The following is a 13,635-nucleotide window of genomic DNA, read 5'->3' as shown; positions in this document are numbered from 1 at the left end:
GATTCTTGCCGGGAATATTTATTGGTAGCATCCAGATATCTTTTGCAGTTTGGCCTACAGTTTAAAATTACTGCATCAGACAGTTTATATTTCGCTATGATAGCAGCTGACTGTGTTTAACTTTTATTCACTCGTAACCAGACTGCATTTCTAGAGCAAATAGCAAGACTTGAATTTTTTTTTCGCTAGACCAGAGGTTCCCAAGCTTTCTGAGATTGTTACTTGTGAGTGCAGGCAGGTAATAGGTAGAACCCCCTCTCCCCTTTTCACAGGGTTGTAAACATTAGTGCCTAACTGAACTTTAGAACGAAACGGTATTTGTTTGAACACTTTCATTTTTAAAGTGTTGAAAGATAATTAATTGATGTGTCATTTGTCAATGACACTGCTTCTTTCCAACATATTTTTTTATTTTTTCTTATTTATTTATTTTTGTATAGAATGATGAAGCAATTCTCAGAGCGTTGCAAATGTTCATGCAGCGGTACATGTTATTATTTGATACAGCAACACGTCTCACTCCTTTCTACTGTACCAATGAAAAATGTTCTTGAGAAACATTATTTTAATTAGTAGTGTAAAAGGGATTGCCAATTGTCCGCACATTTTTTAGATTTAAACTGACAGAAAAAAAAATTGCAAAACCAAGAAATAGTTAATGTAGAGTAATGAAATTTTTGCAATACATTTGTCTAGGTATCATATTTAAGTGATTGTAAGATCACAGGTTAATGTAAGCACAAGATAAGCCATTGCAATATGAAATGCTGTTACATTAGTAAGTGATGTAACTGCCAGAATGTTGAATGCAAGCATGCAAACAAGCATACATTGTGTTGTACAGGTGCCAGATGTCAGTTTGTGGGATGTAGTTCTACGCCTGTTGTATTTGGTCGGTCAATATAGGAATGGTTAATGCTGTTTGTGAATGACGCCGGAGTTGTCGGAACAGTGATGTCGCGTATGTGCTCAATTGGACACAGATACGGTGATTGAGCAGAAAAGGGCAACATGTCGACACACTGTACAGCATGTAGAGTTACAACAATAGTATGTGGGCAAACGCTATCCTGTTGGAAAACATCCCTTGGAATGCTGTTGGTGAATGGGAGGACAACAGGCCAAATCACCAGATTGATGTACAAATTTGCAGTCAGTGTGTGTGTGTGTGTGTGTGTGTGTGTGTGTGTGTGTGTGGGTGGGTGGGTGAGTGGGTGGGTTTCATGTGAGCGTTGTTTGCTGATTTCATATTGATTCCTACATAGGATATTTTTGGTCTGCAGAAAAGTCATAAATCCAGAGCAACAGCAATTGTTACTAATTTCTGTAACAGAATGATGTCAGTGATACAGCTCTATGATGTATTCGACCATTTGTTAAACGACCCTTCTTGGAAGTGGCTGTGGTTTGCATCTATTTCCAATCAATCAGATTGCTTTGTTGCTCCAGTGATCTTAGGTGCTAGAAAAAGAGGAAGCTCCTCAAGCACTCTTTGTGGTTGCTCAACTCACTTTTGACAAGACTGTTGGCAAATTGATGATTCACACTTCACTCTTTTACAAAGAGTACTGTACAGCATTGACCCCTTACCTAACTTGCATTTATTGTGAATCTCTCACCCAGCATTAACTCTCAAGCGACTGGAAAAAAGCACAGGTGACTCCACTATATAAGAAGGGTAAAAGAACAGACCTGCAAAAATTACAGACCAATATCCCTAACTTCTGTTTGCTGCAGAATCCTTGAACATATTCTCAGTTCAAATATAACAACTTTCTTGAGACTGAGAAGGTTATGTCCTCAAATCATCACAGTTTTAGAAAGCACTGCTCATGTGAAACTCAGCTTGCCCTTTTCTCGCATGATATACTGCAAATGATAGATGAAAGGCAAAAGGCAGATTCCATATTTCTAGATTTCTCGAAAGCATTTGACGTGGTTCCCCACTGCAGGCTGTTAACGAAGGTACGTGCATACGGAGTAAGTTCACAGATACGTGAGTGGCTCGAAGACTTCTTAAATAATAGAATCAATATGTTGTCCTCGATGGCGAGTGTTCCTCGGAGACGAGGGTATCGTCAGCAGTGCCCCAGAAAGTGTGACAGGACTGCTGTTGTTCTCTGTGTACATTAGTGATTTGGCAGACAGGGCGAGCAGTGATCTGCAGTTGTTTGCTGATGATGCTGTGGTGTACAGCAAGGTGTCGAACGTGAGTGACTGTAGGAAGATACGAGATGACTGAGGTAAAATTTCCAGTCGGTGTGACGAATGACAGCTAGCTCTGAATGTGGATAAATTTAAGTTAATGTGGATGAATAGGAAGATCAAATCTGTTATGTTCAGATACAGTATTAGTAGTTTCCTGCAAGACACAGTCAAGTCATTTAAATATCTGGGCATAATGTTGCAAAGTGAAATGAGGTGGAACAAGCGTGTGAGAACTGTGGTAGGGAAGGTGAATGGTCGAGTTCAGTTTACTGGGAGAATTTTAGGAAAGAGAGATGGCATATAGGATGCTTGTGCGACCTATTCTCGAATAGTGCTCTAGTGTTAATTATTTGACAGTCTTTTTGTTGTGCCTATCTGTGACTCGGCACCTCCGTTATATGGTGAGTAACAACGTATGCTTTTTATAATACTGTCAATATTCCGTACTGGATTTTCCATTGTTTTATCTTATTAATCATTTTTGATACATATGTTTTGCAAATTATTGGATCAAAGCATATTAAGTCTAACACGTTTTCCTTAAAATTGCAGATTGATTGATCTTTTTCATGTTTTTAGAAGTAAGTCTCAAACACGATAACTTCATATTTTACAATATGCGAAAAATTTCCCAAGTTAAGATTATCAGTTTTTTGCTTCCTCAGTAAAATTTTATTTTTAGACATAATACTTTGCATGCAGTCTACATTTTTATAATTTCTTTGTAACCGAGAAAACATGCAACAGGAAATGACCATAATGAAGCAGATTGCAGCTGACAGTGATTATGCAGCTTCCATGGCTGGTTCAGTACTAGAAAAAGTAAGGGGACAACCAGACACAAACCACACCACAGAAAATTGGCAATACATCACAAAAGATCGCAAATATCTTCAAAATCCATAGAGTAAAAACTGGGTTCTCTACACCTAATAAACTATCATGACCCTACATTCAGACTCTGGAATATACAAAATAACATGCCAGGAATGCTCCATACTAAGGCCAAGATTTCCAGACCAGATATACGTAGCACATTAAAGCTTGAGGAGGAAGTTCGGAACGGTTTCACCAAACAACACTCCCATTTTACAGTAGTTCATTTATTCACCTCTTTACACAAACAAGGCTTACACAGAACTGAATTGTGGAACTGCACAAAGATAATGTTTAGCTTAGTTCAAAGGCGATACTTAGATCAATACTGGTGTCGGCCTCATCGGCGCCACGTAGCCCCCCCCCCCTCCCCCCTGCGGTTTGAAGTACTCTTTAGAGGACGGGGGGGGGGGGGGGGGGTGAGGTGACTATGGCGTCGGCAGGGGTGGTCCCCGGGAACCGGACCACGGTCAGCTCGACAGCGTCGTCGGGGAGCTGAGTGGGTGGGTGTTGTGACGGAAGATCTGGCCACCGAACCTGGAAGTTAAAACTTCCTGGCAGATTAAAACTGTGTGCCCGACTGAGCAATTTTAATCTGCCAGGAAGTTTCATGTCACCGCACACTCCGCTGCAGAGTGAAAATCTCATCCTGGAAACATCCCCCAGGCTGTGGCTAAGCCATGTCTCCGTAGTATCCTTTCTTTCAGGAGTGCTAGTTCTGCAAGGTTCGCAGGAGAACTTCTGTAAAGTTTGGAAGGTAGGAGATGAGATACTGACAGAAGTAAAGCTGTGAGGACCGGGCGTGAGTCGTGCTTCGGTAGCTCAGATGGTTGAGCACTTGCCCACGAAAGGCAAAGGTCCCGAGTTTGAGTCTCGGTCTGGCACACAGTTTTAATCTGCCAGGAAGTTTTGTATCAGTGCACACTCTGCTGCAGATTGAGAGTGAAAATCTCATTCTGGAACCTGGAAGTTGTTGAAGTGCGCCGGGCGTCGTACTGGGCGTGCCGGTCGATCGGTGACAGGTAGGCCGGTGGTTTGCGGGAGGAACGGAGTGACGACGACGATGTCTCCGGTGGGCGTGGCGAACACATGAAGCGCGTCCAGGTCGACGTCGGGCGAGAGGGGAACACATTTCACAAGGTGGCTGGGAATGACGGTGGTCGTGTCACGAGCACCGGACGAAGGGAAACACACGACGAACAGTGTATCATCGCGTAGTATTATAGAGATGTCGTGGATTATGTCCGGGGGAACAGGCACAAACACCTCGAGCGAGGGCACATTCAAGAGGGAGGCGGGGGGCGTGAGAAACCTCGACAGGGCAAGGCAGGTGAAGGGGGAGAGGTCGAAGGGACCGGCGAAGGGCCCGGCGGCGAGAGCGTGATCGTACGTAAGCTCGACGTTGGGAGCATGTGATCAAGTCGGGGTCACCAGTGAGGAGGAAGTTCGGGTCGGTTTCACCAAACAACACTCACATTTTACAGTAGTTCATTTATTCACCTCTTTACACGAACAAGGCTTACACAGAACTGAATGGCGGAACTGCACAAAGATAACGTTTAGCGTAGTTCAAAGACGATACTTAGATCGATACTGGTGTCGACCTCATCGGCGCCACAAGCTTATGCATAACATCAATCAGCAATACACACACACACACACACACACACACACACACACTCTCTCTCTCTCTCTCTCTCTCTCTCTAACGTTTTCCTGATGACCGGAGATTGTGTGTACTGGGGTGCAAGACTCAGATGTCTCTCACAGGAGATTTACGTATCGTGTGCAGCCGATCTTCTTCTCAGGACAGACGGCTGCGTCGATCTTCACAATGCTTCTTCTGCGAAGATTTCGTGCTGTTAAGGGAAACGATACTGAACTACTTCTCTACTTTTGAAGTGATTTCTTACTCTCAGAATACTTTCATATCAACTTCGCTATATTTTCTTCTTCACAATAAAACAACTACACAAGTTTCACACGCGCTGTCAAGTCTCGCAAATCGACCCCGCCTGGAAAACCTTAGTACTTAACGTATATCATTACAGTCTCTTTCGGTTTTAATAACCGTTCTCAACATAGTTCTTCCTCCTACCAAGTCCAACAACAGATTATAAGAGTCTGTAGATTAAAACATATTTCATTTGTTCCCAACCGTCACTACTATTTCACCGCCGAAGAGTAGCCCTCGATTACTCCTCGTAGTGGATATACGGCTTCCGAGGCGTGCACAGCCACCACTTGTCAGTGCTGATAGGCCGCCACAACTTTACTCCTCTCGTAACACACGCCCATCCTGCACACACATACACACAAACCGTGGCGCAGTAGACACATTTCCACTCTCACACACTCATCCTTAAAATATTGTGTGTTCGAGACAGTGAAATAGTAGTGTCTCTTGAATTTCCCCCGAAATTCTCGAGGCACTATATACCCCTACCCTTGGCTCGAACACACGATATTTTATACGTGTTCATTATGTACATCAAGATTGTATTCACATAACGCTAATTCACATTTCAATCAGTTTATATAACATTTTTTCTAGCAATCGTGTGCCTAATATGTAGCACTTCTTTTTCTTTTGGTTTCAGTAGTAATTATCTGAGTATTGCACTTAATATTGAAGTTAGGACTTTCATTTCTTTAGTACGTATTAACTTCATTAACTACCATTTCCCGTAGTCTGGAGGAACTCTGGGCAAATGAAAAGGTTCCTTCCAACACTTTATAAATATAAAACCTGACAATGCTAGTGGAATAGAGAATTCAAACTTACCAGAATAATCTCTACAAAATGTGTGACTTTTGTCACGATACTGCCCTTTTCCTTTTAGGCACAGTACCTATACCTTACATAAGAGTTGATACTATGAATGCTCTTCCTCCTTCCTTTTTGGTAGGTACGCCCCTTTAAACTTCCTCATCTACTACGGTACAGGTCAATCCCCTTCTTGGTGCCCCAGCCCGCACAGTATAGGTCAACCCTTATGGGTCTGCCTACCTGCCCTTTTCCATCCAGTAAATGCTGGGTGCGCCCTCCTTCTCCTTCCTATGTAGGCTTCACGGTTCATTGCCCTGGTATACATTTTCATGTATATTGTCGCTAAATATTACCTGGCAAAATTCTGTTCTACTTCACTCTCACCTCTGGGTACCTTATATGATCCCTTAGAGTCCTCCACTACTTTTCAACTTATACGGTTTCAGCAGACCTCATATTTATATATAATTCAATATATCTTACCTTTCTTTATTCTATACTTGTCCCACTATCCTACAAATCATCAGAACAAATATTCGACAGATATTGGCAAATAATTATCACCATTAGTTCCTCCCTGACTTATGCTCATTAGTTCTTCCTTAGTTTCTGCTCTCCTTCATTTCTCACACTTCCTCGTGCGATATAGAACCGTCTCTGTTTTTTCTTTATATAAAAAAACCACAGGATGATGCAGAACCATCATCTATCAACCATACAATATGTGCATCTACCCAGATGTACCCCCTTCAACCCTTGGCGGTTCTGATATCGCTTTAGGTTTCTAGCCCGTAATTTTCATGTTTGTGTCTAAGTGTAATTTTGTGTGTAAGTTGATGTGTGTTCGTGCAGCCTGATTCTTCGGCCTACTTGTTTGAAATAAGTTGAAGGCTATAGGAAACCACGGAGAATGAGGACTACAGCGATAGAAGTATATGCGTATGGAAAGAGGGAAAGATAGACTAACAGATGAGAAGTAAGAAAGGAAAAATAGAGATAGTTGCAAAGATCAAAGCAGAAAAAGAAGACAGCCCCAAAGACGGGAAAACCCATCCCAACCCCCCTTCCCCAGGATCCCTACTTTGCTGGTACTTGAGTGAGAAGGGAGGAGGAATGGTGTTAAACATCTTCTGCAGAACGGACATTCTCACCTTCATATTTGAAGTCCCTGTAGAAAAGTCTTAGCAACACCTATGGAATGGCAAATGGTGAAGAATCAGTCACACTTGTTTGCGAGGGTCATCTGAAATGTGTGTGTGTGTGTGTGTGTGTGTGTGTGTGTGTGTGTAGTGTTAGTCATGTATTTACCTACACCACCCACCCTTTTCAAGGTCGATACAAACCCTCCCATCTACATCTCATAAAAGGTATAAAATATTCTATAAAATTAGAAAATTATACACTATTGTATAAAATAGTCATCTAATTAGTCACTTCATATTATCTTTTATACCCACATAAAATACTGTGTTTGGTCCATGTCTCAATATCATTCTGCTTATCTAGTACCATCATACTAATTTTCCACTGAATTATTATTCTGTTTGTTTCATTTTATGTTTAGAGATCACTGTTTATTTGTGATTCTCTTAAATTAGTCACAATGTTGTAGTCATATTTGGTTACTTAAATACTAACATGATAGGATAGTGTAGGAGGTTATGAATAGATTACGGAATAGTTGAAGATTTGAAGGGAATTCGGTGTAGGAAAACTAATGTGGAAGTAACACTGAAAACAGCTCAGGATCTGACGGTCGTCACTCCGCTCGTTAACACAGAATGTTAACGTCCCTGGGGAACAGATGTGCCTCTGCCCAGATCCCACGGATCTGACATTAACCTCACTCGATTGCTTACGGACCAATACTTCTCGTTAAATTTTATGTGGAAGTCTCCCCGTAGAAAAACTATTACCATTTTACTAGGAAGCATGACATTAAGTAAAGTTATTCTATGTTCTAATCTGTCCTAAACAAGTTTGAATTCTTTCCATGAGTCATCTCTAACATTGGTATTATCATGAAGTTTGGAAAAAGCAACAGTCGAAATGTTTCCGGAGATTATACTCTCAGTAATTTCTCAATCTATAATTATCTCCTAAGGTTCCACCAGACTACTTACATTTATCATGTCAAAGTTGGCTAGTTTTTCATTAAAATTTCTCTCTACATCATCAGCTCGAGTGTTGACGCCTGTAATTTGCGATTGGACAATAAGGATCGTCTTATCCTGTCTTTCTATATTATCTTTCAAGGTGTGTAGCATCGAACATAGCATTGCGTACATTCTGAAGTGATCCAGATTTTTCGTTAAACTCCAATTCTACATTGTTGTACTTACCTTCAATGTCAAATTGTAATTTCTTAGTTAAATCTTGAAATTTCACTTCCTCTGTCTGGTTAAATTCAGTAAATAGTTGATTAACAAGAGTATTTAAAGAACTGGTTAGTTCACTCTTTAAATCTAACTTCAGATTCTTGACTTTATTATTCAGAGAGTCAAATTAAGTCTTTAGCAGACTTACATTTGTTGCTTGACTGTTTAAGATTTTGCTTTGTCTACTTAGAACCTCACTCTGAGCATCTAGTTTGATGTTCACTTGTGTATTTACTGAATCTGACTTAAGACTTTGAGCACTTAAAGTTTCAGTCCTTTCTTAAAGAAACACTCAGTTCCTGGCTTAGCGAAGCATTTTGAGCATTTAGTTCTCGTCTTAAAGAAGCTGAGTCTGCTCTCTGTTCATCTAATCTAGTATTTAATTGTATACTCTGAGCTTTGATTGAATTTATTACTTCAGACAAGTGTGGCATTTCCTTATTCACCGTCATGGACGTGGCTGGTTCTGAAGTTTCTCCAAATTACTGAATATTATCCATTTCTCAATTTTTTATTTATTTATTTTTTTTTTTTTTTTACCTAGGAATCATCCAACCTAAAATACAATATTGTGTACAATAACTACACCAACAGTTCATTGTCCCGTAGTTCTTTCAACTTTACCAAACAGTTGTCGATTTTCGCTCACCTGTCGTAGAGGTCTAGGCTGCATTGGTGAGCAGGTGTTGAACTGGCACCGGTGAACAGCACGGGTGTCAGCAGCGTTGAATGTTGGTTGCGGCGTTGGCGAGTGGACGTGAAGTCGGCAACGGAGAAAGGCAGTTGCAGTCGGTGACGGTGGCTGGTTATTGCACCAGTGTCATTGGCAGTATACTGTGTTAGCATCGGCTGGATCGATGTATGTTTGAGGACTGCTTACTTCCCCACACCAAATCTCCTTAGTAATACTATTCTCTGCCCTCGATTACTCCTTGTACTGAACATACCAGTCAACATTGTCAAATGCTTTCTCTAAGTCTACAAATGCTAGAAACATAGGTTTGCCTTTCCTTAATCTAGCTTCTAAGATAAGTCGTAGGGTCAGTATTCTGAAGGTGGCTGGGGTAAAATACAGGGAACGAAAGGCTATTTACAATATGTACAGAAACCAGATGGCAATTATAAGAGTCGAGGGACACGAAAGGGAAGCAGTGGTTGGGAAGGGAGTGAGACAGGGTTGTAGGCTATCCCCGATGTTATTCAATCTTTATATTGAGCAAGCAGTGAAGGAAACAAAAAAAAAAAAAAAAAAAAAAAATTCGGAGTAGGTATTAAAATCCATGGAGAAATAATAAAAATTTTGAGGTTTGCCGATGACACTGTAATTCTGTCAGGGACAGCAAAGGACTTCGAAGAGCAGTTGAACGGAATGGACAGTCTCATGAAAGGAGGATATAAGATGAACATCGACAAAAGAAAAATGAGGATAATGGCATGTAGTCGAATTAAGTCGGGTGATGCTGAGGGAATTAGATTAGGAAATGAGACACTTAAAGTAGTAAAGGAGTTTTGCTATTTAGGGAGCAAAATAATTGATGAAGGTCGAAGTAGAGAGGATATAAAATGTAGACTGGCAATAGCAAGGAAAGCGTTTCTGAAGAAGAGAAACTTGTTAACATCGAGTATAGATTTAAGTGTAAGGAAGTCGTTTCTGAAAGTATTTGTATGGAATGTAGCCACGTATGGAAGTGAAACATGGATGGTAAATAGTTTGGACAAGAAGAGAATAGAAGCATTCGAAATGTGGTGCTACAGAAGAAGGCTGAAGACTAGTTGGGCAGATCACATAACTAATGAGGATGTATTGAATAGGATAGGGGAGAAGAGAAATTTGTGGCACAACTTGACTAAAAGAAGGGATCGGTTGGTAGGACACGTCCTGAGACATCGAGGGATCACCAATTTAGTATCGGAGAGCAGCGTGGAGGGTAAAAATCGTAGAGGGAGACCAAGAGATGAATACACTAAGCAGATTCAGAAGGATGTGGGTTGCAGCAGGTACTGGGAGATGAAGAAGCTTGCACAGGATAGAGTAGCGTGGAGAGCTGCATCAAACCAGTCTAAGGACTGAAGACCACAACAACAACAACCACAACAACAACAAATAACTGGACATACGGCTTCCGAGGCGTGTGCGGCCACCACTTGTCGGCGCCGAATTACCGCCACAACTTTAGTCTTCGCGTAACACACGCCCGTCCTGCACACATACGAACTGTGGTGCAATAGACACATTTCCACTCTCACACACTCATCCTTAAAATATCGTGTGTTTGAGACAGTGAAATACGAGTGTCTCTAGAATTTACCCCGAACACACACACATGCGCGCGCACACACACACACACACACACACACACACACACACACACAAAATACAGGACACCTAATTGGGAAAATAGAGCAAAATGTTGGTGCATTCCACCACTTACATAAAGGTCATAAAATGGAGATGTTGGAAGAACTAGAGATATATGAAATAAAAAATTGAATGAAAACCTGGAAAGTGAATCAGTACATTTCTCAGATGCTTCCACATCATACTTTAGTAAAAATACTGAAACGTAGAAAATAAGTAGCACAGTAATACGTGTAACCGAATAATGTTCGAGATTATTAAGATGCGTACTTTCTGTACAAAAGTACACAATACTGTGTGGACAACCTGTGGCTTTATTTCTGTTGACTACACGTAAAAACAACTCTGTAACTGTTTATGTGTGTTTGCTATTTTAATTGTGTTCTGTGCTCAGAAAATTGTGTGGTGTTTTTTATATTTGTGAGCTGCCGTACAAGTGGTGAACGGAAAGACCCTAAGTGGAAGTTTCTCCCAAATTTTGCTGCTATCTTTAGATAAAGATCAATCGGTAGTTATAATTTCGTACAGTGCCGGAAGAAAATAGTACACCTAGAAAGATGACTTTGATTTTTTACCAATGACGGAATATGCCTCCTGGGGGATAGTACTTGTACAAATGACGGTTTCATTATCGTCTGCCGACAGATGGTATAGTGGCACAGGTATCGGAGTGCGGTCTTTTTCTACCCTTTAATAGGGAATTCTCTTAGCCGGCAGGCACAGAGTGGTGCAAATGTGTGTAGCAAAATATGCAATCGCACCACGGAGATGCGCTTGTGCTCACTTCAGCCGACCGAGCGCGTTTGAAAGGGGTCAAATTGTGGTCTTCTGAGTGGCGGGACAGTCCTTTTGGACTTGCCACACAATTTGGACATACTGTGTCATTTGTGCGACAATTCTCGTATCGGTGGTCACGTGAACATTCTCACACCCGTAGACGAGGTTCTGGACATCCACACGGCACCGGTGCCCGCTATGATCATTGTAAAGGCAGCAGTGGCAGATCGTACAGCTACCACAGCACAGGTAAGATGCCAGAATGAGATTTTCACTCTGCAGCGGAGTGTGCGCTGATATGAAACTTCCTGGCCATACGCGTTTTGCCTTTGTTCTCTGCAAGGCATCTTCAGTGGCCTGGAATATGTACATATTTTTTACTATTTAGTTTACATTCTGGGACAATGTACCTATAGGTTATAAACATTTCTGATGGTTGTTTTTGCTATGATTATTAATATTTTAAATTCTACTTACAGGTTCCACAGATGATTTTCTACATATTGCGTTTCTGTTCCATTGTTGGTGCTGTTCCTCTTCTTATAATTGCCACTTTGGGTTTTTTTCCAGATTTCACAGCACTAGGAGCTGAACACTTGTTTTGGTGCAATGTTTTGGTTTGTGTGCCAACTGCCAGATGTTATTGCCAACGATTGGATGTGTACATGCAATCAGATCACAAATACTTCAAACATTACGCTCAAAAGTTGACAATAACATTCAATCTTTGGTAACAACATCTGACAATTGGCAACACAAAGCAAAACCTTGCATCCCGATCTTTAGGCGTTCAGTTCCTAGTGCTGTGAAATGTGGAAAAAACCCAAAGTGGCAATTATAAGAAAAGGATCAACACCAAAAATGGAATAGAAACGTAATATGTAGAAAATTGTATGCTCAACTTGTAAGTAGAATTTAAAATATTATTACATCATAACCAAAAGCAACCACCAGAACTGAAATTTCCTGGCAGATTAAAACTGTGTGCCGGACCGAGACTCGAACTCGGGGCCTTTGCCTTTCGCGGGCAAGTGCTCTACCAACTGAGCTACCCAAGCACGACTCGCGCCCCGTCCTCACAGCTTCACTTCTGCCAGTACCTCGTCCCCTACCTTCCATCCCCCAGGCTGTGGCTAAGCTGTGTCTCCGCAATATCCTTTCTTTCGGGAGTGCTACTTCTGCAAGGTTCGCAGGAGAGCTTCTGTAAAGTTTGGAAGGTAGGAGACGAGGTACTGGCAGAAGTAAAGCTGTGAGGACGGGGCGTGAGTCGTGCTCGGGTAGCTCAGTTGGTAGAGCACTTGCCCGCGAAAGGCAAAGGTCCCGAGTTCGAATCTCGGTCCGGCACACAGTTTTAATCTGCCAGGAAGTTTCATACGGGTAAGATGGCTTGTGAGCCCAGATGTGTCAACACGAACTGTCGTGAAACGGTTATTAGCAGTGCGACTGCGAGCACACACACCACTAGCCCATCTTCCACTTGTGCACGGATCAACTGGTGGCATCGGAGGATCAGTTGGAAGATGGAATGGTATGCTGTGGTCGTCTGCAATGAAAGCGGATTCTGCCAGCATGCAGGTGATGGCCGTTTACACGTAACATGTGGACCAGGCGAGCCGTGTGTTGCGGCAGCGCGGTTCTTTCTGTCCCTTTACGACAAACCTGCACCTACCTGTGAACATTGTCTCAGCATTTCATCAGTAGGGAAGCTGAGCGAATCAGTAGGGAAGCTGAGCGAAACCTTCTGTACTTCGATGTGAACCCAGTTGCAATTAAAGTCACTAATCTACGTTTCGGGAGAAAGTTTTCACAAGAAATGAAAGGTTGGAAATTTTGTCCTCGATTAATATATTCTGAAACTTAGGTGAACAAGTATCACTGCCAAGCCCGTCCTAGTCTTAACAGTCACTCACAATCCCTTTCACTCACGTTAGCAAGTTTACGGTGTTGCATTTCCCGAAAACGTAATAGCTACGATAATACTTATTGTTTTTGAATGAGAATGCTCGCCAAATATTAAGTCTGTCAGTACCAAATTCAGTCACAGGTTTTAGCCACCGACCTGCACAATACGCAGTGTGGAATATATGTGTTTTCTTGTCACAAAATTCACTTAAAAATTCTGAAATTTCTACACGTCCATCGGAACAATTATGCCGTCACTTTCCAACACTTTTGATGTACGAAACACTGCTAGATCCGGCAACTTAACATCGGAACTACTACTAGATACGTCCTATCTGTTTCGTGGCTAGGCTTCGACTCTTCTT

At 41.7% G+C, this 13,635-nt stretch overlaps 1 protein-coding gene and 1 non-coding gene across 2 annotated transcripts in view; both read left to right on the top strand.

The window, feature by feature from the left end:
• The window catches only part of LOC126108530 (speckle-type POZ protein-like), a 41,410-nt gene that overhangs the window by 13,859 nt on the left and 13,916 nt on the right, over nucleotides 1–13,635 (top strand). The window lies entirely within an intron of this gene.
• Nucleotides 12,639–12,713, top strand: Trnas-cga (transfer RNA serine (anticodon CGA)). Its single transcript has one exon. It is a non-coding gene; the product is annotated as a tRNA-Ser (tRNA).

This window comes from Schistocerca cancellata, chromosome 11 (assembly GCF_023864275.1).
Source record: "Schistocerca cancellata isolate TAMUIC-IGC-003103 chromosome 11, iqSchCanc2.1, whole genome shotgun sequence".
Lineage (NCBI taxonomy): Eukaryota > Metazoa > Arthropoda > Insecta > Orthoptera > Acrididae > Schistocerca > Schistocerca cancellata.
Note: the sequence above shows the minus strand (reverse complement) of the source record. Positions and strands in the feature narration are given on the sequence as shown.